The sequence below is a fragment of the Mobula hypostoma genome, chromosome 17 (genome assembly GCF_963921235.1).
Source record: "Mobula hypostoma chromosome 17, sMobHyp1.1, whole genome shotgun sequence".
NCBI classification, from domain to species: domain Eukaryota; kingdom Metazoa; phylum Chordata; class Chondrichthyes; order Myliobatiformes; family Myliobatidae; genus Mobula; species Mobula hypostoma.
In genome coordinates this window covers 47,897,121-47,924,951 of record NC_086113.1, presented here as the reverse complement: position 1 = coordinate 47,924,951, position 27,831 = coordinate 47,897,121, and the positions used below count along the sequence as shown (strand labels likewise).

Sequence of the window (27,831 nt, the reverse complement as noted above, 5' to 3'; positions counted from 1 at the left end):
ATATTGTAGATCTTCCCAGTAAAACTAGGCTGAGCTATGTACGGGATCCCACCACTAAGCATATCTTTCCCTCCCCACCTCTCTCTGCATTCCGCAGGGATCGCTCCCTACACAACTCCCTTGTCCATTCGTCCCCCCCATCCCTCCCCACTGATCTCCCTGCTGGCACTTATCCGTGTAAGCGGAACAAGTGCTACACATGCCCTTACACTTCCTCCCTTACCACCATTCAGGGCCCCAAACAGTCCTTCCAGGTGAGGCATCACTTCACCTGTGAGTCGACTGGGGTGATATACTGCGTCCGGTGCTCCCGATGTGGCCTTTTATATATTGGTGAGACCCGACGCAGACTGGGAGACCGCTTTGCTGAACATCTACGCTCTGTCCGCCAGAGAAAGCAGGATCTCCCAGTGGCCACACATTTTAATTCCACATCCCATTCCCATTCTGACATGTCTATCCACGGCCTCCTCTACTGTAAAGATGAAGCCACACTCAGGTTGGAGGAACAACACCTTATATTCCGTCTGGGTAGCCTCCAACCTGATGGCATGAACATTGACTTCTCTAACTTCCGCTAGGCCCCACCTCCCCCTCGTACCCCATCTGTTACTCTTTTTAATGCACACATTCTTTCTCTCACTCTCCTTTTTCTCCCTCTGTCCCTCTGAATATACCTCTTGCCCATCCTCTGGGTCACCCCCCCCCGGCGTTCTTCCCGGACCTCCTGTCCCATGATCCTCTCGTATCCCCTTCTGCCTATCACCTGTCCAGCTCTCGGCTCCATCCCTCCCCCTCCTGTCTTCTCCTATCATTTTGCATCTCCCCCTCCCCCTCCAGCTTTCAAATCCCTTACTCACTCTTCCTTCAGTTAGTCCTGACGAAGGGTCTCGGCCTGAAACGTCGACTGCGCCTCTTCCTCTAGATGCTGCCTGGCCTGCTGCGTTCACCAGCAACTTTGATGTATGTTGCTTGAATTTCCAGCATCTGCAGAATTCCTGTTGTTTGTTGTGAGCTATGTTAAAGGTATTTCTATCTTTAATATCTCTATTTTTCCCTTTCAGGGTTCTTGTGAAGACCCTGACCTGGAGTTACACACTGACTTCGGTTTTTTGTGGGAATGGGACCCACTCTCGGGGTCTCACGACTGGCTGCTATTCGATATACCAAGGATGCAGCCTAGAAGACTAGCGCGCCTTTGGATTTTCGGGATTTCGTGGCTCTGGAGGCGAGCGGACTCGAGGTCAGTGTCGCCACCTGGTGTGTCATGGGAGACGGAAGATCGAAAGCAGCAAGCTGGCTGCTGGCTGTTTGCCCAGAGACCTGAGTTCTTTGGGCACAGAGCTCGGAAAAAGCGACGCAACAGACTTTTAACATCGTAAATCAGCGAGTTGTTTGTTATGTCTCCCCTCTCGCAGTGAGACAGGGACATCTCTTTCTCCCTTACTAGGGAGAGAGCCTGTGGTATGTCAAATTACCGGGTGAATGAGTAGTCTTTGGGGTACTGTAAGTCTGTGTCTTTATTGATGCTTTGCTGCATGCTTGAGTGCTCAGTGGAGGGCGCCGATGCTTTTTTTTGCTGGTGGGGGAGGGGGGTTTGTTGCTTTGCTGCTGCTTACGCATGGGAGGGGGGAGCTGGAGGGGGGCTTTGGAGTTCTAACATTTAACTGTCATTCACTCTTTGGGGGCACTCCTCTGTTTTTGTGGATGGTTGCGAAGAAAAAGCATTTCAGGATGTATATTGTATATATTTCTCTGACATTAAATGAACCTTTGAAACCCTTGAAGTGGTTGAACATTAGATTTGTTAGATACACATACACCTGTATCCATAGAAATAATCCTAGGTAATAAAATTACCCAATGGCTGGTTATTTACCAGGTAGACATTAGTGGAGCAGTCACTATCATATTAGATTGACCGCCGGCCTCTTGTTGTGCAGGTCTGTGAAGTTTCATTACTCAATGTCTCCACATTGCAAGTAACATAGGCTCATCCATATTACAATTTCCTACTGCTGAATGGTCATTTGTTAAGATAAATTTGGGTGAGTAACAACCAAGTCTTTATTTTATATTCATTAACTTAATAAGGCAACTGTTACTGTGGTGTGATTGTGTAGAGGTGATAGATGTTGTGTGATAGGCTGACACAAGTGAACTGTATATCCGCTGCCAAGTTGGAATACCCTGACTCAGACTTATGCATATCCTAATAATGAAAATAATAAATAAAAGTCCTCTTTAAAATCTGCCTTATTCTGTTCCTGTAATCTTTGTTTGGCTAAATGTGAATTTGTTTCGTTTTCCACTATGAAGGTCCTCAGGACGTATCCTGCATGTCATAGGCAGTATAATATCTTGTTGACACAGGAAAGTGCCTTTCATAGAACATAGAACATAGAAATCTACACCAAATTACAGGCCCTTTAGCCCACAATGTTGTACAGACCATGTAACCTACTCTAGAAAAATAGCCCTCTATTTTTCTAAGCTCCATGTACCTACCTAAGAGGCTCTTAAAAGACCCTATCGTATCCACTTCCTCCACCGTCACCAGCAGGGCATTCCACGCACCCACCACTCTCTGTATGAAAAACTTAACCCTGACATCCCTTCAGTACCTATTTCCAAGCACCTTAAAAGTATGCCCCCTCGTGTTAGTCATTTCAGCCCTAGGAAAAAGCCTCTGACTATCCACACGATCAATGCCTCTCATCATCCTATACATATCAGGGCACCTCTCATCCGTTCGAAGTGGATCCCTTCAAGTTTCACCTGTCAAGGTAGATTCATGGACTGAACTGCAGTGCCAGCTATTAGAACTGAATAGAACAAACTGTGCTTTGTATTTTTTTTAATCTAGGGTTACATCACTCTTTGTTGTGCACAGTGCAGTTCTCATGTCACCCACCAAGAATTTAAACCAGATTTGTCAAGAGATCTGCTACTGTGCTTGACAGCTACTTAACAACTGAGTGACTTTGTTGTATAATGCGATGATGCTCTGATCGCCACATCACTATCAGGATAATTACTTTCTTCACAGTGCAAAGCAAACACCAATAATTAAGCTGAAAGTGGTCATTATGTTGTTCTGGAGGATAAGTAATAGAACAGCAGGCCTGCACAATTAGGTAATTGCCTTGCCATTGTATTACCGAACCCAACAAGCAAGGGAGGTTACAGTTTCAATACCTGGTCTGTGTTGGTCCACTGATCTCTTTTATGATAGTGAGCAAACCGTGACAGTTGCCTTCAATTTCCCAGTCTAGTGAGGAGAAAAATCAGTCATGCACCTGAACAATAGGCATAGATCACAAATGAAGTGGTGTGCGTGTGCGGACAGGCTGGTTATTTCTGCCAGAATGAACAGCTTGGTCAGGATGAAAAGTGACAATGTGAAAGCTATGGGCAGCTGATGACTGGGACCAGCCTTCCTGCAGCTTTCAAGGGAAGGGAGGAGAATGCAAAGAGAATACACATCTTTCACATAGTGGGTTACATCCATTATGCTGGACCATGAAACACAATATCTGCTGTTAGCAGACAATTATTTTCCAGCATTATTGGAAAATTGCAGAAGAAATCCAAACAAAATAGCTTTGGAATAAGATAGCCATTTTATTTGCAATGAGAAAATATTTTCTAAATTCAAGATAACTAATCATTGGCTCAAATTGAGTACAGTATATTTAATGCACTTAGTGAATAAAGATTAGAAGTTTGAAGGTTATCTTTATTGTCACATTTAGAGTGTGTGGGAACAGTAAGGCTGAGGAACACCTCCACCCACTAACCCACCCCACCACTACTTTATCATTTCCTGTCAGATTCACCTTATGCACAGACTCTCCTCTGTCTAGCATCACTCAGGTCAATCTATGTGTATAAGCTATCTTACATATTTATGTTTAGTGTGTTTTTTATTATTGTTATTTATCTTATTGTATTTATTTCTGTACTACATCGAATTTGGAGTAACAATTATTTCGTTCTCCTTTACACTTGTGTACCGGAAATGGCATTAAACAATCTTCAATCCTGAATCTCGAATATCAAAACACACAGTGAAATGCATCGTTTGTATCAATGACCAACACATTCAAGGAAGCATTTGGGGCAGCCCACGAGGGTTGCCACGCTTCTGGCACCAACGTAGCATGCCCACAACTTACCCATACTTTTAGTAACCCATACTTTTTTTGGAACATGGGAGGAAACAGAACAGCTGAACGAAACCGACGCAGTCACAGGAAGAATACACTAACGCCTTAAAGACAGCGGCAGGTATTGAACCCTAATTGCCAGCGCTGTAAAGTGTTACACTATTCAGCAGATATATGTACCTCATCATTCATGCAGACTACAGGGGCCAAAAATTAGGCTCGGTGACTGGATGCCAGGAACTGAACCCTTGCTATATGTTAATCCTGTTCACTGATGGGAAACTAATGTCTCTGTCTTTCAGCATACAAGCAGGCCTGAGATTGTTGTTGCATCAGAGTTCAGTGTGGGCAATGTTTACCTTGGCAGAGGTTGGACCATAACAGGCTCGTGTTTAATGGCGTACCAACTCATGGTAAGCCCGGTATATTATTAAAAATTATATCTATAGCTCTCTGCTATAGACAGTTAATAGTGATAGAAAAAATATAATTTAGACTGATTCCAGATAATAAGCAATCATATATATTTTCTATTCATTCATTTTGTTGGATCTCACCAGCATTTATTGCCTGTTGTGACGTGAGCAAAGTCACTGGAGAGACATTGAAGCTAGTGGATACAGAAGTGGTTTATTCAGCAAAAATGAGCAAGAGGCATCATATTGAGACACTCTTGGAAGAAGAGGCCTGCTCGGACAAATATTACATGACATTTTACATGCTAAAAATCAAAGGGTACAGCAGGATAATTTCTATAGTTACAATGTATTTACAATGCTTCTTTTGAATTACACAGAGTTTTCAATAACCTCCTTCTTTGCACTCACACTCCAGACACCCAAAATGGATGTTAATTCCCAATGACTCTGGGCTTCATTCATGCATATGCGTGATTCTGTAGTCAAATGGATGGCCATTGTTCAGAACTGCATTTTAAATTCAATCTGCAATCCCCGTTCAGGTTTGAAGACTGGCTGCTGTTAAAATTATTATTTCCTATATACCATAAATTCTAAATACGCCCTAATATCGCCCATTCCTAAATCTCTTTGCTTGTCAGCAATTACTGAAGCAATTGAGTATGCTTTGGCCTCGGATAATGTCCTGAGGAACTGTGATGAAGTCTCAGGGCAGGCACACTGGACTTCTGACAACCACAGCCATGGGGTATTTTCCCTTTGTTGTCCATTGATTTCAGTTCATCAGGACTCCTTGAAGCCACACACATCAAATACTGCCTGAATGTCAAGTGCAATCATTCTCTCTTCACCTCTGGAATTCAACTCTCTAGTCCAAGTTAGGATCAAGCCTGTGATGAGGTCTGGAACAGAGAGGGCTGAGAAAAACCTAAAGAGGCATTGGTGAATGGGGTATGAGTGGGTAGGTGCCACTCGGAAGTACTGTCCATGACACCTCATTAGCTAGCTGATGATCGAGTGTAGACTGATAGGGTGGTAATTAGCCTCATTCATTTTGTCCTGCCCTTTTTGTGTACTGGACATTTTTCCGCATTGTTTGGGAGATGCCAGTGTTGTAACTGCTTTGCAACAGTTTGGCTACGGTACATTCAGTCCCAGATTTACATATCTCATACCAGGGATGTGATCAGGTTTCATACCCTTTGATGTATCGAGATCCTCTTGGTTATTTCTTGTTTTTTCTTGATATCATGTTGGGTGTGATATAAAACAGGCCAAAGTCAGTATGGTTTCCCTAAGGGGAAATTTTACTTGACACTTCTGTTGGAGTTCTTTGAGGAAATAACAAACAGGATAGACAATGGAGAGTCAGCAGATGTTGCTTACTTGGCTTTTCAGAAGGCCTTTGGCAAGGTGCCACTCATCAGATTGCTTAACAAAGTAAGAGCCAATGGTATTACAATAGACAATAGACAATAGGTGCAGGAGTAGGCCATTCGGCCCTTCAAGCCAGCACCGCCATTCACTGTGATCATAGCTGATCATCCACAATCAGTATCCAGTTCCTGCCTTCTCCCCATATCCAGTGACTCTGCTATCATTAAGAGTTCTATCTAACTCTTTCCTGAAAGCATCCAGAGAATTGGCCTCCACTGCCTTCTGAGACAGAGCATTCCACAGATCCACAACTCTCTGGGTGCAAAACGGAGTTTTTCCTCAACTCCGTTCTAAATGGCCTACCCCTTATTCTTAAACTGTGGCCTCTGTTTTTGACTTCCCCAACATCAGAAACATGTTTCCTGCCTCTAGCGTGTCCAATCCCTTAATAATCTTATATGTTTCAATCAGATCCCCTCTCATCCTTCTAAATTCCAGTGCATACAAGCCCAGTCGCTCCAATCTTTCAACATATGACAGTCCCGCCATCCTGGGAATTAACCTCGTGAACCTCCGCTGCACTCCCTCAATAGCAAGCATGTCCTTCCTCAAATTTATAGACCAAAACTGTACACAATACTCCAGGTGTGGTCTCACCAGGGGCCTGTACAACTGCAGAAGGACCTCTTTGCTCCTATACTCAGCTCTCCTTGTTATGAAGGCCAACAAGCCATTAGCTACTAGCATGGATAGAAGATCAGCTGACTGACAGGAGGCAAAGAGTTAGAATAAAGGGGCCTATTCTGGTTGACTGCCAGTGACTAGTGGTGTTCTGGAGGGGTCAGTGTTGGGACCACTTCATTTCACATTATATGTCAACAATTTGGATTGCAGAATTGATGGCTTTGTGGCCAAGTTTGTGAACGATACAAAGATAGGTGGAGGGACAGGTAGTGTTGAGGAAACACAGAGTCTGCAGAAGCACTTGGTCAGATTTGGAGAATGGGCAAAGAAGTGGCAGATGGAATATAGTGTCAGGAAGTGTATGGTCATGCACTTTGGTGGAAGTAAAAAAAAACGACTGTTTTCTAAATGGAGAGAAATTTTCAAAATCTGAGGTGCAAAGGAACTTGGAAGTCCTTGAGTAGGATTCCCTAAAGGTTAACTTGCAGGTTGAGTTGGCGGTAAGGAAGGCACATGTAATGTTAGCACTCATTTCAAGAGGACTGGAATGTAAAAGCAAGGATGTGATGCTGAGGCTTTATGAGGCATTGGTCAGACTACACTTGAAGAATTGTGAACAGCTTTAGACCTTTTACCTAAGAAAAGATGTGCTGGCATTGGAGAGGGTCCAGAGAAGTTTCACGAGAATGATTTCAGGAATGAAAAGGTTAATGTTGAGGAGCATTTGATGGCTCTGGGCCTGTACTCACTGGAATTTAGAAAAATGAGGGGGATCTCAGTGAAGCCTACTGAATATTGAAAGGTCAAGATAGAGTAGATTAAGAGAGAACGTTTCCCATGGTGGATGATTCTAGGACCAGAGAGCACAGTCCCAGAACAGATGGACTTCCATTTAGAACAGCAGTAAGGATGAATTTCTTTAGGCAGAAGGTGGTGAATCTGTGAAATTCATTGCTACAGAAAGCTGTGGAACCCAAGTCATTGAGTATATTTAAAGCGGAGGTTGATAGGTCCTTGGTTAGTCAGAGTGTTAAAGGTTTTGTGGAGAAGGCAGAAGAATGGGGTTGAGAGGGATAATAAATCAGCCATGATCAGCAGATTTGATGGGCTAAGTGGCCTAATTCTGTTCCTATGTCTTATGGTCTTTTGGTGTATTCAGAAACACAGGATGAAATCACACACTATTACAGAGAGACACGACAAACGTGTATTAATTACGATTTGGGCAGCGCAGTAACACAGGTGGTAGAGCTGCTGTCTCACAGTTCCAGGAACCTCGGTTCAGACCTGATCTCATATGCTGCCTAAGTGGTGTTTGCGCGCCCAACTTCTCGCTGCGTGCATTTCATCCAGCAGCTGAAGACATGAGAGTTGGCAAGTTAATAGGCCACTGCAAACTGCCCCTAATGTGTAGGTATGTGGCAGAATCTGGATACACTTGATGGCACTATGGGGAAAATAAATTGGAGCTAATGCAGAATTAATGTACAAGGGTGTTTGATCATTGATACAGACCAAACAGCCTACTTCTGTCTTGGATAATTCTATGAGAAACTACTCATAGCTATATTTGTATCTATATTTAATTAATTCAGTTAGGTGGATGGCTATAGTTCTGGAATTTGCACTTTAATAGAAAAAGCAATTAGAATCAAATTACATTATATATTTTTCTACCTGGTTATGCGATCATCATGACCAAATTAGAGAGCTGCATAAAAAATGAATAACAGTATGATTTTGTAGACTCACTTTACATTACAGGAGCAACCAACCACATCTCTTTCAAATATATCGGGTTCTAGCAAATTCATTGTGGATTATAAAATGAAAATCATATTGCTGAGTACATACATTTACTGATGCTTCTGGACACATCTTCAGTGATGTTCCTGGAATCATCGGGTGTTTCGGATCGTTCAACATCATACAACCTCCTCCAGGTGACCCAGCCGGGGCTGATCAGACCCCAGCTTGTGTCCAGATGGCTAGCTACTTATGACTCCATGGCTCCCCTCTTTTGAGCCACAGCCATCTTGAGGCCCTCTCTGCCGCATCGGTGGTACTGCGGATGGCTCTCCTCTTCCTCTCTCCCTCGATGCCCAAAATGCTGAAGGCTCTGGCTAAGGAACGGGCTACGAATCCCCTACAACAATCCTCCACTGGGAGACACCTCGCTCTCCATCCAGCCTGCTGACAGCTGCTGAACAGTCCTGCGTACTTGGAGAGCTTCCTTTCAAAGGCCTCTTCCAAGCTATCTTCCCATGGGACTGTCAGCTCCAGCAGCACCACTTGCTTAGTAGACTCTGACACTAGGACAATGTCTGGTCGCAGAGTGGTGACTGCGATATGGTTGGGGAACTTCAGCAGGTCTTCGAGGTCCACCAACAGCTGCCAGTCCCTTGCAGAGGTCAGAATGCCTGCAGATGTTCTTTTGGCAGGTATTGGCTGCTCTCCAGCTCTGACAAAGGCAATGGTCGCTTGGAGGGTCGGGACCGCTTCGCCCACTCAACTCCTGCGCTGATGGCTTCAGCGATGGTCTTCAGGACTTGATCATACCTCCACCTGTACTGTTCCTCACCAAGTGCCCTTGCACAGACTCTGAGGATGTGTTCCAGGGTTCCTCATTTGGAGCACAGTGGGCACGCAGATGACTCTGCCTTGCCCCATGTGTGCAGGTTCGATGACAATAGGATTGAAATTATAACTGCATCTCTAGACAGCTGCAATGCAAAATTTCTGTTCAGCTGTTAGTAACAAGTCTGTTTGAGTTGTGCTGTCTGTTTAAGACATATTGTCTAACATCTATTCTAGCTACATCATAATTCCAAATTAAATAATGACTCACAAAATTATTTTCAATGCAAGCCTTCCTACTCTAAACAATTATTTTTCCCTTGTTTTCTCTTACGTGATGAATGGGTAGTTGCGAGCTGCAAGTTTAAACTATCACACTTGGAGGAAAATAGAATCAGACATCTATACAACACACAATAGGCTTTTGGCCCCACATCCATGCCAACAAGGTTACCTAACTGAGCGAGCCTCATTTCAAGTTCAAGTCAAGTTTATTGTTATTTAAGTATCTATACGTATACCACCAAACAAGACAAGGTTTCTGCAGACCAGGGTATAAAGCACAGCAGCACACAGTTGGGTTAAGTTGTTTTCCAATCTTGGCAATTTACTTGTAAACATATTGTCACCATGCGAGGAGACATGATGTCTCCTCATATTGTGATGAAATATCTGCAAGTAAATTACCAAGATCGGAGAAAAACTCAACCCAACCGTCAACCACTTGAACTACACATTTCCCAGATTATTTCCAACAGTAGTACACATAACACACAATAACTTTGGAAAGTAAGAATTAGATCCACAAATGAATTAGGCATAGATAAACAAAGTAAGGAGCATAAATTAAATATTGTAGGGTACAGTACAAATTATCTAGTACCACATTGAATATGATGTGGCAGGGAGTTCAGAAGTCTTATGGCCTGAGGGAAGAAGCTATTTTCCATCTTGACCGTTCTTATCTTTATGTATCAGAGTCTCCTGATGATAGAATGTCAAAGGGGATGTTGGATAAAAGGGTGGGATCCTTGATAATGCCAAAACCCCTGCGAATGCTGTGGTCCTGATAAATGTCCCCTATGATCCTTGAAGCCGTTCTCACAGTCTTTAGTAGGGACTTCCGGTCCGATGCTCTGCTGCTCCCAGGATGCCGCTTGTCAGCAGGCCCTCAATGACGGCCCTGTAAAATTCAGTTAAGATGAGGGAGCGGAGACTCACTTTGCCTCAATCTCCCCAGAAAGTGAAGGCGTCTGCGTTTCGTGAGGAAGGTTTAGAGCCCAAGCTTTTCGTATCCAAGCACCCGTCCCAATGTCCTCCAAATGCTATTATTGTATCTGCCTCTATAACTCTCTCTGGCAGCTTGTTCCATATACGCATCATATTTTATATGGAACAGTTACCCTTCAGGTCCCTTTTTAATCTTTTCCCTCATTTTAAAGCTATAGCCTTTAATTGTGGATTCTCCTACTCTGGGGATGAGCTTGTGGATAGTCACATTATCAATGCTCTTCATGATTTTATAAATCTCTGTAAGGTCACTCCTCAGCTTCATAAGCTCCAGGGATAAAAGTCCTAACCTCTCCTGGATCTACTTTTAACTCAAACCTTCAAGTCATGGCAGCATCCTTGTACATCTTTCATGCACCCTTTCTATTGTACTGTTCTCTCTGCCAAGATAGCAGAAGGTAAAATCAAGGAGAGTCCAATTCCAGTATTCAATTTCCATTGAATCAGAGTCGGAATTAAAATCAGAGTTAATTTCATTAACATACATTTTGGTGTGAAATTTGTTGTTTTGTGGCAGCTGTACTGTGCAATAAAAATAAAAATGTTATAAAGGTAAATAAGAAATATACCTAAAAAGTGCAAAAAGAGGGCAAGAAGTAGTGAGGTAATGCTCATGAGTTGTCCATTCAGAAATCTGACAGTGGAGGGGAAGAAACTGTTCCTAAAACATTGAATGTGCGTCTTCAGACTGCTGTTCCTCCTCTCTGATGGCAGTAATAAGGAAAGAGCATATTCTGGGTGACGGGGATCCTTAAGGATGGATGCCATCTTTCTGTGGCATCAACATTTGAAGATGTCCTGATTGCTGGGGAAGCGATTGCCCGTGATGGATCTGGCTGAGTTTGCAAACCTCTGCAACCTTCTCCGACCCTGTGCAGTGGCCTCTCCATTCCAGACAGTGAATGCATCCAGTCAGAATGCTCCCCACTGTACATCTGTAGAAGTTTGCTAGAGCCTTTACACCACAGCTAAATTTAATCTTACTCAGTTACTCCTTACAGTTTTCTTGCACGTGATCTCACTACAGATCTGATTGCCCACCCTCCAACCAAACATAATTTAAGATAATTGTCACAAGAACTAAAGGAGAGATGAAAAGATTTCCTTTACCAAATTGTTATGATCTAGAATCTATTGCCTGAAAAGGCATTAAATTTCAAAAGAAAATTAGATAAGTACGTTAGGAAGTAAAAAGACTGCAGGGGAATGAAACAAATTGTTTATATCTTCAAAGAGATGTCACTGAAATGAAGAGGTGAATGGCCTCCTCAGGGCAGTATCTGTTTAAAACACTACAAAGGTTTTATATGGGCTTTTCATAGTCTCAGAAAATTAAATACTTTTAATGAAATACATTTTAAAATATAACCCCTGCTTTAGTGTAGAAAATAGGATTGCAATCACCTTAATATTCTGCCACTTTATTAATAACACGAGTTCACTCCCCAATATCCTGAGATCTGCCAGTTTATTACTTTGTGTTTTATTGATTTATTTATTTGGTGATACAGTGTGGAATAGCTCCTTCTGGCCCTTTGAGCTGCACCATTCAGCAACTCCCAACATCCTGATTTAACCTTCACCTAATCAAGGAGCAATTTACAATGACCAATTAACTAGTCATTGGACTGTGGGAGGAAGCCAGAGGACCCAGAGAAAGCCCACGCATTCCGCAGGGAGGACGTACAGAGACTCCTTATAGAACGACGCTGGAATTGAACTCCAAACTCAAACACCCTGAGCTGTAATGGTGCCTTTAAGAGCTTCTCTATGTGGCTTTGAAATTCCAGAGGAATTCCCATCACCAGTTGAACTTCAGTTGGCCTTTCTGCTTGAGGGCACCTTCCTAACAAAAATCAGCTTTTTAAATATTTCATGGCAGCCAAACACAGGCCCAACATAGCCCCGTAAAACTGCACATGGGTTTCGTCCGACCGGGGAGTCAGGCAGAAACCTTAACCTGAACCTGCAAGGGGAGATTAAGAAAATACAGACCTTTATCTCAAAAGTGAAAAGGAATGCAGGAAATGTACCAACGTCCGAGAGGAAAATATGGGTTAGTCATCCAGAGGGCTGTTGTGATCAAAAGAAAGGTATTTCCCCTGAACAAGATCCCAAAAACAAGGACAAATTAGTACCCAGAAAAAAATCAAAACTATAAAAAAAGATTAAAATTATCTTAAATAATACCTTGCAATTACTAATAACCCATAGTTCACTTTGTGATTATGCAACCAAGAGCAGGCTACTCCTCATTATTAATATTCCCACCCAAAGCACTAGCACATCTTTCTCTTTCCAATGCCCGTGGGCATGCTGAATGGTGCCAACGTTTCCAGCACTCATTTCTGATTTCTAGTATTTCATTTCACCCTCAAGGTTGAAGTTAATAAATCAATCGGCCTATGTATACTGAGCTTGCGAAATGATAAGAATTCCACAGTGAATCAATGCCACGTAACTTCCTTCCGGCTGATGTATTGTCTGTTTCCAGGACAACCACCAGATGTGATCCTTATATATATCAATATTCTGAAAGGCTTTTCTTTGTAGCTCATTGATTGAGAAATATGGCTGACCCTGTTTCCAAGGAAACTACAATTACATTCTAAATCCAAAGTAATTTCTCAAAAGTCAGTTGATTAATATACTGTGTTTATTCTTTTCTGTAATCCAATGGCATCACAAATGTCTTAAGCTGGCAGCATTTAACCATACTTGCTTGCAAGAAGCAATCTGAGACATTTAAGATTTGCATCCCTAATACTTCAGGTTAGAGCTTTTTAAAAACAAGCAATTATTTAGTAATTTATTTTTGCTTTAAAAATTTGTATAACAATACAAGCTCCACGGATTAATTCGTCTGACGTGCCTGATAACCCCTCCCTTCATCAGTAACTGGAATGACTGGCCTTTGTATCAGTCTTCAGTTCACATAACCATATTCGCAACCAGCAAAGCTACAAAAGCACTAACGCTAATTCTGCTTACTGCATATTCCGTGACAACTCAGATTTGAATCAAAACAGATCACTGCTAGATAATTTAACAATTAAACTAGGTCTCTCCATGAGATAATAAATGACTCCTCTGCAGAAAGAGTCTAAGCCATTGCCTGCAGAAACAGTTGAGTGCTGGGCATTTGCCAAAGATACTATACCACTGGAAAGATAATTTGAAAATAACTAGTAACCGGAAAAATAGCACTACTGCACATCCAGGAGCCAAAACGTAAAACTGGAAGCTCTCAGCCAAGGCATGACATGTCTCATCCTACCACTACTTTATCTTCCCCTATACTTCTTCTATGGAACAATGTGTGTCTGCCATCAGTACTCCCCCACCCCACCTCCCAAACCTGGCATTGTGTCAAACTGCTAAAACTATTGAGCATTTTCAGGTTGTCAGTGAGGAGGAAAAACCTACCCACAGAGAATTTTGTCCTCCTGCCTTAATCAGCTGGAACGAAGGAGAAATTTATTTTCGACATACCTCCTGTTAACGCCAACTCTCCTAATTCACTATCACAATCCACTATGAAGCAGTATACTTCGGATTTGAACCTGAAAATCTTGATCTGGGTGATATCTCCTTGGGGCTCCTGCTCTTGCAGAAATCCTGATAGTACTTTGCCATCTATCGATGCAACTCACCGTTCTGTGATTGGAAGCTTACACTCTTGTAGCACATTCCCACTATTCCATGGTGTTCCAAAGCAGTTTGCATTCAATGTTGCATGTAGAAAATACAGCAATCAATTCCCATGCAACTAGCTCCCACAAGCAGCAGTATATGTTCCAGCACCCAAGCTGCCCAGTTATTCTAGTCCGGTTGTCTGCATTTGGTCCATATCCCCCCGAACCTTTTCAGTTCAAGTACAGTACTTACATAAGTGTCTTCTAAATGGCATTAGGTTCACTTCCTATCTGATAGAAGACACTTGGAACAATATAGCACCTCTTCAGTACTACACATCTTTCAGTCAAGATCCTTGTGATTCATTCTCAAGATTGGAAATTGAAAGGAAAGCTTTTTGAGGTTAAGAGCTTGAGGTGCTATGAGTTGTTATACCTGAAACTTCAAGGAAAAGTAATGGATGTATACAGTACAGAGGACTTGGAGCTTTGACTTTCCTCTTGTGGTATACTGATCAGCAGGCGCCACACAAAATTCCCTCGAGTCCAATGGCTGACATAGTGATGAATCTGTTTGAAAGAAATGGGCTCACAGCGGCACTGAGGCAGTACACCGAGAAATTTTGCAATCCGCACTCTGCCAGTGGAAATTAAACTACAAAATGGATTCATTGTCATTGGAAATATCTGACTCTGTAGAGACTGTGTTCCATTAATCTGCATTAGCCGGTAGCTATCAGTTGTATAGATGGACTATTCTACTGGAGGAAAACAGAAGTTGAACCTGGTGCAGGAATAAGAGTCCAAAATCAACATTTAATATTAAATTAGCTAATTTACAAAATGATTAATACGATATTTAAAATTATGCCCTTGAATACATGCAGCTGTATTTTTAGCATTGAATTTACCCACACCAAGTTTTTGCTTCCTATGCACTGGGTGAGACCTCAGAAAATATGGAAGGCTAAACTCATTCAAATATCCTTTAGGATCCTAGTGAGAATCAGGAGGAATAGCTTAGGAAAGAGCTGTGGCTGGCAGCGATACAGCCCCTCATTTCCTAAAAAATATTTGTACTCTGGAGACAAGTTAGGTTCCAAGGTCTATTGAACATGTGTCTGATTATATGATCAATACATTTGTCATGCTGACAAGCAGAATAACTATCAGAGCAGCAAAGATTAACCTGTAGCTCTTGTGCCTCTTCTATAAAGCATCTATTTTTGATCATAAAATACATTGCTACCCTAACACTATGTGCCGACTCAAAATTGACCTAAACAAGATTTATTATGCTCTGCAGTTTGTCACTTGGTGGGTTTGGTCTGAATTTATTAGGAAGGAAGTTTCACTGGCACTTTGCTCAGGGTTATTTAATCCATAATGTTCTCTGTAATGTTCTATTTTACTTCTATTTTCTGGTCACTCCCCTGCTCCAACCATCCATCAAAATATCCATGTCTTTCATTCAGCTGTTTCGGATGCATATCCTTCTAAAATCATATGACTGAAATTTTATCGATTTATTCTTATTTATTGAGATACAGCACGGAATTGGCCCTCCCAGCCTTTCCAGCCGTATCGCCCAGCGACCCTTGATTTACCCTTTACGTAATCACAGGACAATTTACAATGACCAATTAATCTATCAAGTGGTACATCTTTGGACTGTGGGAGGAAACCAGGGCAACTGGAGGAAAGTACACACAGTGATGGGGAGAACGTACCAACTCTGTACTGTACAGGTAGTGGCAGGAATTGAACTCAGATTGTTAGTACTGTAAAGTGCTGTGCTAACCACTACACTACTGTGCTGTCGCAATCTATCATCTAAATCCAATTCTAAAGGAATGAAATGAATTATTTTGCATCAGTCTTCACTGTGGAAGACACCAGCAGTGTAGTGGATGTTCCAGGTGTCGGGGGGCATGAAGTGTGTGAATTTCCCATAACTAGAGAGGAGGTTCTTGGGGAAACTGAAAGGTCTGAAGGTGAGCAAGCCAACAGGACCAGATGGTATACCCCTCAGAGTTCTGAAAGGGGTGTCTGAAGCCATCGTGGGGGCATTAGTAATAATCTTTCAGGAATCACTAGACTCTGGAATGGTTCTGGAAGACAGAAAAATTACAAATGTCACTTCACTCTTCAAGAAGGGAGAGAGGCAGAAGAAAGGAAACTATAGACCAGTTAGTCTGACCTCAGTGGTTGGGAAGGTGTTGGAGTCGATTATTAAGGATGAAGGCTCAGGGCAGCTGGAGGTACATGATTAAATAGGCTGTAGCCAACATAGTTTCCTCAAGGGAAGATCTTGCCTGACAAGTCTGTTGGAATTCTTTGGAGAAATAACAAGCAGGATTGACAAAGGAGAATCGACTGATGTTCTACACTTGGATTTTCAGAAGGCCTTTAACAAAGTGCCACACATGAGACTGCTTAACAAGCTACAAGCCCATGGTATTACGGGAAAGATTCTAGTTTTATTAAGCAGTGGCTAATTAGCAGGAGGCAAAGAGTGGGAATAAAGGGAGCCTTTTCTGGTTAACTGCCGGTAACTAGAGGTGTTCCACGTGGCTGTGTGTTGGGGCAGCTTCTTTCTATGTTGTAGGTCAATGACTTGGATGATGGAATTGATGGTTTTGTTGAAAAATTTTCAGATGATATGAAGACAGGTAAAGGGGTAGGTAGTTTTGAGGAAGTAGAGAAGCTACAGAAGGACTTAGGCAGATTAGGAAAATGGGCAAAGAAATGGCAGGTGGAATACTGTCGGGAAATGCATGGCCATGCATTTTGGTAGAAGAAATGAAAGAGTTGACTGTTTTGTAAATGGAGAGAAAATACACAAAACTGTGACGCAAAGGGACTTGGGTGCCTTGTACAGGATTCCCTGAGGTTAATTTGCATGTTGAGGAATGTTGCAATGTTAGCATTTCAAGAGGACTAGAATATAAAAGCCAAGGATGTAATGTCGAAACTTCATAAAGCACTCATGAGGCCTCACTTAGAGTATTGTGAGCAGGTTTAGGCCTTCATCTTAGAAAGAACATGCTGAAACTGGAGAGGGTTTAAAGGAGGTTCACAGAAATGATTCCAGGATTGAATACCTTGTCATTTGAAGAGCATTTGATGGTCCAGGGCCTGTGTTCACTAGAATTCAGAAGAATGAGGGGTGACCTCATTGAAACCTGTCAAATGGTGAAAGGCTTTCATAAAGTGTATGTGGAGAGGATGTTTCCTATGGTGGGAGAGTCTAAGATCAGAGGACACAGAATCAGAATGGAGAGGCGTCAATTTAGAATGGAGGTAAGGAGGAATTTCTTTAGCCAGAGAGTGGTGAATCTGTGGAATTCCTTGCCACAGGCAGCAGTGGAGGCTAAGTCTCTATGTGTATTTAAGGAAGAGGTTGATAGGTTCCTGAATGGTCAGAGCATGAAGGGATACGGGGAGAAGGCAGGAGCTTGGGGCTGAGAGGAAAGTTGGATGTGCCAGTCTACACTGGGGATCGGCGGTGGAAAGAGTCAGCAGCTTCCAGTTCCTAGGCACTATCATACCAGATGGCCTGGTCTGGACCTAGCACAGAGATGCAACCATAAGGAAAGTTTGCCAATGTCTACTTTCTTTAAGCAATTAAGGAGATTCAGCTCGTTGCTGAACATTCAAATAAACTTCTACAGATGTACTCTTGAAAATATCCTGATTTTTTTGTTGTAAAGGTTGTGTATAATTTATGTTTTTCTTATGAATGCTGCTTATTTTTATGATGCTATGTCATAGAGTCATAGAGCACTGGAGCACAAAAGCAGGCCCTTCAACTGTGCTGCACTCTGGTCTTCTGCCTAGAACACAACCATAGTCCTCCAATACTTCCTTCATCTGTGTACCTCTCCAAGCTTTTCCCAAATTTTATAATTGAATCTGTATCTACCACATCCACTGGCTGCTCATTCAACACTCGTCCCACTCACTGAGTGAAGTTCGGAAGAAGAATTCAGAATATTTAAGACAAGGTCGAATAGATTTTTGCATAGAAGGGGAATTAAGGCTTCAGAAGAATACAGAAATTCCCCTTTTGATTCCCATTAGATAGTTCACATTTCACTCTAAACCTATGACCTCAAGATCTAGTCTCACCCTACCTCAGGGAATTAAAGCCTGCAGGCATTCATCCTATCTATAGCCCTCATCATTCGGATAACCTCTGTAAGATCTCCCCTCATTCTCTTGCACTGCAGGGAATAAAGTCCCAATCAGTCAACTTCTCCCATAACTCAGATCGTCCCGGCAACATCCTCGTAAATTTTCTTTCCGTTCTTTCAAGTTCATTGATAGTTTTCTTGTAGGTACCGTACTGTGCAAAAGTCTTGGGCACATAATAATAATGGTGCTTAAGACTTTTTCACAGTACCGTAGTAATTTTATGTATTGCACTGTACCGCTGCCACAAAACAAAACAAATTTCATGATGTGTGAGTGATGATAAACCTATTCTGATATGGGTCTCTGTTGTGGACTGAGAATGGGAAGGGGACAGAGTAATCACGGTTGGGAAAAGGGGAGAGGAGAGGGAAGGGAGCAGGGAGCACCAGAGAGACGTTAATCATCAGAAAACCAACTGTTTGGAATCAAATGACCTTGCCTGGGGTCTCAGGGCTGGGTGTGTCTGCACCCACGCCATCTGCCACCTGTCCCACACCCCTCCCATGGTGCTCTACCCAAGCCATTACCAATCTCCTTTGCTCCTGCCAGATTTTAAAACTTGCTCTCCATTCCACATTGACAAATACAGTACTGTGCAAAATTCATACGCATGCTAGCTATACAGTATATATGTGCCTGAAACTTTTGCAAGTACTGTAATTGACCACGACACCACACAATGCTTTAAATTCAACATCAGAAAAGTTTTCTATAACCTCAACATAACAAAACATCCCAATTCCTGTATTCAATGCTCTGATTTATGAGGGCCAATGTGCCAAAAGCTGTCTTCATGACCATACCTATCAGTGATTCGTCTTTCAGGAAATTATGCCTCTGTATTCTCACATCCCTTTGTCCTATTGCACACCTCAATGCCCTAATATTCACTGTGTAAATCCTACCCTGGTTTGTCCTCCCAAAGTGCAACACCTCGCAATTTTCTGCTTTTAAAATGTATCTACCATTTTTCAGCCCACTTTCCCAGCTGGTCCATATCACTTAGCAAACTTTGATATCCTCTTCCACTATGCCTCCAGTCTTGTGGTCATCTGCAAATTTGCTAATCCAATTTACCACAGTATCATTCAAATCACTAATATACAGTAGATGATAAACGACAACAAACCCAGAACCAATCCCTACGGCACTCCACTAGACAGGGGACTCCAGTCAGAGAGGCAACCATCTACTACTCTGGCTTTTCCTGCTAAGCCAGTGTTGAATTCCATTGCCTACTTCATCTTGAATGCCTAGTGAATTAACTTTCTGGAACAGCCTCATATGTGGGACATCGTCAAAGGCTTTGCTAAAGGTGGCTGTGATGCTGCTGTAAGTAAGCTTTTCATTGTGCCTGTACATTCACATACTTGTGCACATGGTAGTAAACTTGACTCTGACTCTTTTTATATTACCATTTCTTCATCTTTATTGTATCCCTTTCCTACAGTATCTGCCAACACAAAATCATCATAGATAAGACACTGCCACTTTCTCCGGTGCCACTGAGGAAATACACTAAATGCTGGCTTTGCCAGTGGCACTTTCATCTTGTCTACATTGAAGCAATATGGTTGAGTGTCGATTGTACTGTTAAGCACTGATTGGTAGAGACTGGGAATAAGGTGAGCAGTGGATGAGGTTCATGGTGCAGTTCATATGAGATGGAATTTGAAAATGAACCCGTTGACCTGATAATTAAGTATGTCCATCACCTCCCTCTGGTGCTCCTCCTTGTTCCCTTTCTTCCGTAGTCTTCTATCCTCTCCTATCAGATTGGTTCTTCTCCAGCCCTTTACCTCTTTCACCACTCAACTTTCCAGCTCCTATTTCACCTCTCCCCCTCTCCCGGTTTCACCTATCACCTACCACCTTGTACTTCTTCCTCCCTTCCCTCCACCTTCTTACTCTGACCTCTCCACTTTAGTCCTGATGAAGGGTCTCGGCCTGAAATGTTGACTCTTTATTCTCTTCCATACATGCTGCCTGGCCTGTTGAGTTCCTCCAGCATTTTGTGTGTGTGTTGCTTTGATAAAAGCATCCGCATTTCCACTTCTTCCATCAAGATTTCCAATCTAAATTTTTGAGCTTTTAATTCTTGGTCAAAGTACAGTTTTCAATTAAGTCCCATCAATAATAGTGTACCATTCCTTTAAGAGATGTAAGCTTCCTTTAAATGGCATTGGCCACAGGCAACATTGGATCATCTGTTGATGCGTACAGCTAATGAACAACGTGGATCTTTTGTCCATTCACTGACTAGGCCAACAGATACATCCTAACTCCTCCTGAACAGTGCAGCCAAACTGCTGAGGATCTGGCATCATGCCCAGTCAGACTGCATAAGGAAGGCAGATTTCCTTCCTTGAAGGACGTTTTTATGGATCTTTATGACAATCCAATAGTTTTATGATCACTATTAATGATAATGGCCTTTTAAAATCCCAGATTTTATTTAATTGTTTGAATTTAATTTCCCCAGCTGGCAAGATGAAATTCAACATCATCCCTTCAGACCTCTAAATGTTAACCCAGTAACTTAATCATCATGTTGCTGTATCATGGAGCCAGCTGGAAACAGCAATCATGTACAGCAGCAGGCAACACTATCATGCAATGCTTTTTGCAATGCTTTGAGAGGTTATACGTTCATGGTGTACCACAATCCTCCCCCCCCTCATCCATGGATTAGTCATTTTACCCCCTCCTCACCTACTGCCAGATTCACTGCATGTGATCCTTGCCAGACTATAGTGCAGATATACCATATTATTGAGATAATCAGTCTTGGAGGATTCATATACACCGCAGCTGCTCTGGCGGTCTGTCAATACAAAGGAATCTCACCCCTTCTGTAAAAATGCTTCATAACGTTCAGACTCATCTACTTACTACACCTCAAAAGACCAGCAGACATAGGAGCAGAATTAGGCCATTTGGCCCATCGAGTCTGCTCTGCTATTTCATCATGTTTGATCCATTTCCTTCTCAGGCCAGTCTCCTGCCTTCTCCCCGCATCCCTTCATTCCCTGATTAATCAAGAATCTATCAACCGCTGCCTTAAATATACCCAATGACTTGGCCTCCACAGCTGCCTGTGGCAATGAATTCTACAGATTCACCACCCTCTGGCTAAAGAACTTCCTCCACATCTCCATTCTAAAAGGATGCCCCTCTATCCTGAGGCTGTCTCCTCTGGTCTGAGACTCCCTCGCCATAGGAGGCATCTCCTAAACCTCCATTCTATGAGACCTTTCACCATTCAATAGGTTTCAATGAGGTTTCAACCACTCATTCTTCTGAATTCCAGTGAGTAGAGGCCCAGAGCCATCAAACACTTCTCATATGAGAAGCCTTTCAATCCCTGAGTCATTTTCGTGAACCTCCATTGAACCCTCTCCATTGTCAATACATCCTTTCTTAGATAAGGGGTCCAGAACTGCTCACAATACTCCAAGTGAGGCCTCGCGAGTGTTTTATAAGGAGATCACGCAGTCCATCAGATTCCTGCTGGCTCCCACCTGCAGTGAGCCATCAGTCCATTCTCTCTCCAGTCCATGCTCTCCATGCAAAAGAGGAACCTTGAGTAAAAAACAACCAGAGTCAAAAAGCCTCCAATAGCATGCAGACTATGCTGGAAGGGTTGTTGATATCTAAACACCAGGTGCAACTGAGAGTATAATGCTATGTAACCAAATGTCTAAAGCAAACATTTAGAATTCACAAACTGGGGTTATGGAGAAGATCTTGGATTGAGTTCTAACAATAATGCTCCAGGGAGTCATGTGATGGCTTCCTTTTTCAGGTACTGTACAATGTTTCCCTCCCCTAATCTCATGAAACAGCAGGGCCACTGGTTATAATAGGGCAGCTTTTGCTAAGCCAGGGGATCGCAACTAAGGGGCAGAAGACGCTGGTGGGAGTTGTGTACAGGCCACCTAACAGTAGTAGTGAGGTCGGAGGTGGTATTAAACAGGAAATTAGAAATGTGTGCAATAAAGGAACAGCAGTTATAATGGGTGACTTCAATCTACATGTAGACTGGGTGAACCAAATTGGTAAAGGTGCTGAGGAAGAGGATTTCTTGGAATGTATGCGGGATGGTTTTTTGAACCAACATGTCGAGGAACCAACTAGAGAGCAGGCTATTCTGGACTGGGTTTTGAGCAATGAGGAAGGGTTAATTAGCGATCTTGTCGTGAGGGGCCCCTTGGGTAAGAGTGACCATAATATGGTGGAATTCTTCATTAACATGGACAGTGACATAGTTAATTCAGAAACAAAGGTTCTGAACTTAAAGAGGGGTAACTTTGAAGGTATGAGACGTGAATTAGCTAAGATAGACTGGCAAATGACACTTAAAGGATTGACGGTGGATATGCAATGGCAAGCATTTAAAGGTTGCATGGATGAACTACAACAATTGTTCATCCCAGTTTGGCAAAAGAATAAATCAAGGAAGGTAGTGCACCGTGGCTGACAAGAGAAATTAGGGATAGTATCAATTCCAAAGAAGTAGCATACAAATTAGCCAGAGAAAGTGGCTCACCTGAGGACTGGGAGAAATTCAGAGTTCAGCAGAGGAGGACAAAGGGCTTAATTAGGAAGGGGAAAAAAGGTTATGAGAGAAAACTGGCAGAGAACATAAAAACGGACTGTAAAAGCTTTTATAGATATGTAAAAAGGAAAAGACTGGTAAAGACAAATGTAGGTCCCCTGCAGACAGAAACAGGTGAATTGATTATGGGGAGCAAGGACATGGCAGACCAATTGAATAATTACTTTGGTTCTGTCTTCACTAAGGAGGACATAAATAATCTTCCAGAAATAGTAAGGGACAGAGGGTCCAGTGAGATGGAGGAACTGAGTGAAATACATGTTAGTAGGGAAGTGGTGTTAGGTAAATTGAAGGGATTGAAGGCAGATAAATCCCCAGGGCCAGATGGTCTGCATCCTAGAGTGCTTAAGGAAGTAGCCCAAGAAATAGTGGATGCATTAGTGATAATTTTTCAAAACTCGTTAGATTCTGGACTAGTTCCTGAGGATTGGAGGGTGGCTAATGTAACCCCACTTTTTAAAAAAGGAGGGAGAGAGAAACCGGGGAATTATAGGCCGGTTAGCCTAACGTCGGTGGTGGGGAAACTGCTGGAGTCAGTTATCAAGGATGTGATAACAGCCCATTTGGAAAGTGGTGAAATGATCGGACAAAGTCAGCATGGATTTGTGAAAGGAAAATCATGTCTGACGAATCTCATAGAATTTTTTGAGGATGTAACTAGTAGAGTGGATAGGGGAGAACCAGTGGATGTGGTATATTTGGACTTTCAAAAGGCTTTTGACAAGGTCCCACACAGGAGATTAGTGTGCAAACTTAAAGCACACGGTATTGGGGGTAAGGTATTGGTGTGGGTGGAGAATTGGTTAGCAGACAGGAAGCAAAGAGTGGGAATAAATGGGACCTTTTCAGAATGGCAGGCGGTAACTAGTGGGGTACCGCAAGGCTCAGTGCTGGGACCCCAGTTGTTTACAATATATATTAATGACTTGGATGAGGGAATTAAATGCAGCATCTCCAAGTTTGCGGATGACACGAAGCTGGGTGGCAGTGTTAGCAGTGAGAAGGATGCTAAGAGGATGCAGGGTGACTTGGATAGGTTGGGTGAGTGGGCAAACTCATGGCAGATGCAATTTAATGTGGATAAATGTGAAGTTATCCACTTTGGTGGCAAAAATAGGAAAACAGATTATTATCTGAATGGTGGCCGATTAGGAAAAGGGGAGGTGCAACGAGACCTGGGTGTCATTATACACCAGTCATTGAAAGTGGGCATGCAGGTACAGCAGGCGGTGAAAAAGGCGAACGGTATGCTGGCATTTATAGCGAGAGGATTCGAGTACAGGAGCAGGGAGGTACTACTGCAGTTGTACAAGGCCTTGGTGAGAGCACACCTGGAGTATTGTGTGCAGTTTTGGTCCCCTAATCTGAGGAAAGACATCTTTGCCATAGAGGGAGTACAAAGAAGGTTCACCAGATTGATTCCTGGGATGGCAGGTCTTTCATATGAAGAAAGACTGGATGAACTGGGCTTGTACTCGTTGGAATTTAGAAGATTGACGGGGGATCTGATTGAAACGTATAAGATCCTAAAGGGATTGGACAGGCTAGATGCGGGAAGATTGTTCCCGATGTTGGGGAGGTCCAAAACGAGGGGTCACAGTTTGAGGATAGAGGGGAAGCCTTTTAGGACCGAGATTAGGAAAAACTTCTTCACACAGAGAGTGGTGAATCTTTGGAATTCTCTGCCACAGCAAACTGTTGAGGCCAGTTCATTGGCTATGTTTAAGAGGGAGTTAGATATGGCCCTTGTGGCTACAGGGGTCACGGGGTATGGAGGGAAGCTGGGTTCTGAGTTGGATGATCAGCCATGATCATAATAAATGGCGGTGCAGGCTCGAAGGGCCGAATGGCCTACTCCTGCACCTATTTTCTATGTTTCTATGTTTCTATGCAACGATGCTCTGAGATTTCTGCTAAACAGGAATCAAAACACAGAGGAGAGTGAAAGATACAAAGAGCTCTTTTCACAACATCAATTATCCCAAAGGACTGTAGAGTCAATGAGACCAATGGCATACTTCATTTAAATGTAGTTACATATGTGACACAACACATTGTATTTAAAGCATTGGAGTTGTTTCAGTGATAACCAGGACGCCTGGTTACAGATTGCCTTAACTCACAGAACATCCTCTTCTTATTTATTTCAAAGCTCTCTTTCCAAGCTGTCAGTGCTTTAGTGAAACCCCACCCTCCTGATGGTTGATTTAGGCTCAATGGGCTGAGGTAACAGTTTCTGTGCTGTATTGTAGGTCTCTATGATACTAATTGTCAGCCATTATAACTGCTGCAATGGGCTCCAAATGCGAGGAGTGTTGCTGGGGAAACAAGGCTGAGAAGCATGTTCAAAACATAAATGTACCACAGACAAATCCAACTGATGCCCAAAGAGCAGAGTTATGACTCAACAACTTTGAATGAAAATGACATCCACTCGCTGTAGAACATACCCAGTGTTTCCAGATTAAAATTCATGTTGTGCACGTCTCCTAACTAAGAGATGATAATAAGATTTTTATCCCTAGTTAAAGTGGCTAAATAAAATACAAATTTGTTTATATAATAGATCATAAACCATTGGTTTACATTCAGTTGTCCATCACGCATTGAATTATAATACCAAAAGCAAATCAAAAAGAGATAACATTTGTAAAAAGTGCCTAAATTTTTGGCTTGTTGATATATAGTCAGCACTAATAAGCAAGTCAGTGATCTAAAAGTTGATAGCCTTTTCTCTCTCCCACCATCTGCATAATTTTCTATTCAAGCTTAATGGCCTTGCATATTGCATCTGCACAGAATGTGCAAGGTTAATTAAGCATATCTCCTCTGTGAAAATGAAGAAGATTTTGAACCTACAATGGTAAAATTAGCTTTTATATAGCACCTGTAACATTGCAGAATACTATCATACAAGCAACTTCAAAGATGGATATTAAGACAAGGTGGGAGATATTAGGAAAGTCCTGGAGGAGCCTCTTCAAATACATAAGGAAAAAGTAAAGGCACCTTTAATCCTAGGGAGAATGTTCCACAATTTAATGTCTATATAGCAGTATACATACCACAAATGGATGGTCAATGGAAGGATTATGATAGTATTGGGGACGGCAGAATTCTCAGTAGGCTGAAGGGATGCAGAAGGTTACACAGGAGAAGTGAGACTTTGCAGAGGCTTGAACACGGATAATAACTTCAATAAAGATGGTTTAGGATACAGTGAAGGATGGTAAAGTGTGGGTATGGGGGAGGGGGGGTTGAAAAATCTAGTTCAAATCATTTTGGTCAGCTTTAGTAACCTGAAGGATTTTACAGCTTGTTTTTTTTTCCCTCTGCTACTATTGTTTTGGAGACTGGAGTTGGTATCTTCTAATCCAAACACATTCAAATTCCAAATGTCGGTGAGTATCAGTAACTGGTATTATGCTGCTTTAGCAAGAGTTGCAGAGCTTCCTCAACCTGTCAGGGCACTGAACACTCACCAATCTTTGGAAATATTCTCTAAGCAAGCTAAGGCCATCCATGACACCACTTTCATTAGTTCTCTGGCACTGAGTTTAATTAGGATGAAGAAGCCAATGGACCTACAGGGCACAGATCCATATATCATTCAAAATAGTGACACAGCTTAATAAGGTCATAAAAATTGCAAACAAAACATTTAGACACATTTAAAGGAATACCACTGAAAAGCAGAAAAATATGTTAAAAAAAATGAAATCTTAGTTATACAACCATTAAATTACAGGGAGTTGCTCATTTCTCTGATTATAAGAAGAATATAATAACTTGGAGATGGTGTGAAATGATTTATTTAGATGATTCCAGATCTGAAAAATTATAACTACTGAAGGGCCTGGATAGTCAAAATTCAATGATTTCAATTGATTTCAATGCAAGATTATTCATTTTGGGATGAGAAATAGAAATGCTTTTGGACTATTGAAATGTAGTTTTCAGAGTGTTCTCATATGTAATTGTAGTATGCAGGTGTTGCAAGTAATTGAAAAGAATTGAAATATTGCCTACTGGTGCAGCAGGACGGAGCACAAGAATAAAGGATTCTTGCTACTGCTCTGCAGGACTTTAGTGAAACCATGTTAAATGCTGTGAACTGGTTTGGATGTATTAGCTTTGGCGGGGATACAGAGAAGGTTTCCTGGATTCCTGGGATAAGGAAGTAATCTGGGCTGTTTTCTGAACATCCCATTCCATTCCTGAGATGTGTTGAAACAAACACAAAGCAGAATGAGCTCATATTCTATGGCCCTGAGAAGAATGATCGGTGATCTCACTGAAACATGCAAAATCTTGAGAGAACTTGGATACAGCAAAGATCTCTCTTCCAATGGAGAATCCAGAACTAAGGGAACATTAAGCTGGAAATGAGGAATAATTTCTTCTCTGAGAGTGGTGAATCTTTAGAATTTTCTATCTTACATGAGCATCAATGCTAAGTCTAAGTCTATTCGTGACTAAGATAATAGATTTTTGGCTACTGGGGAATTGAGGATTATGAGGAAAAGTGAAGCTGAGACTGATATCAGATTAGATAAGGTACTATGGAATAGCAGAGCAGGCTCATGAGATAATACGACCTACTCCTGCTCCAACCTCCTGTAATTTGTTCTTATTTTGTGGAACATTAATTATCTTTGGAAATTGGAGATTATTTATAGCATTTAAGCTCTCGATGATTTTGCTTCATAAACATTCATGTTTCTTGAAGGAGAAAATGATTTAGGCAAAGCTCATACATGGTGATGGATGAAATAGATGATAAATAAAGTACTATAGCAGTGGAGAAAAATGAGCTAAACAGAACTAAAACATCAGCTTTCTACATGTATTCAGGTGATCTTTAT

The 27,831-nt window shown here is 42.1% G+C and overlaps 1 protein-coding gene across 1 annotated transcript in view; it reads left to right on the top strand.

Moving 5' to 3' along the window:
• The first annotated feature begins 1,735 nt into the window (after positions 1-1,735).
• The window catches only part of nrsn1 (neurensin 1), a 37,072-nt gene continuing 10,976 nt past the window's right edge, over positions 1,736-27,831 (top strand). The window contains exons 1-2 of the mRNA XM_063069361.1: positions 1,736-2,048; positions 4,472-4,582. The gene's annotated coding sequence lies outside the window, so the exon portion shown is untranslated. The remainder of the gene's footprint in view (positions 2,049-4,471; positions 4,583-27,831) is intronic.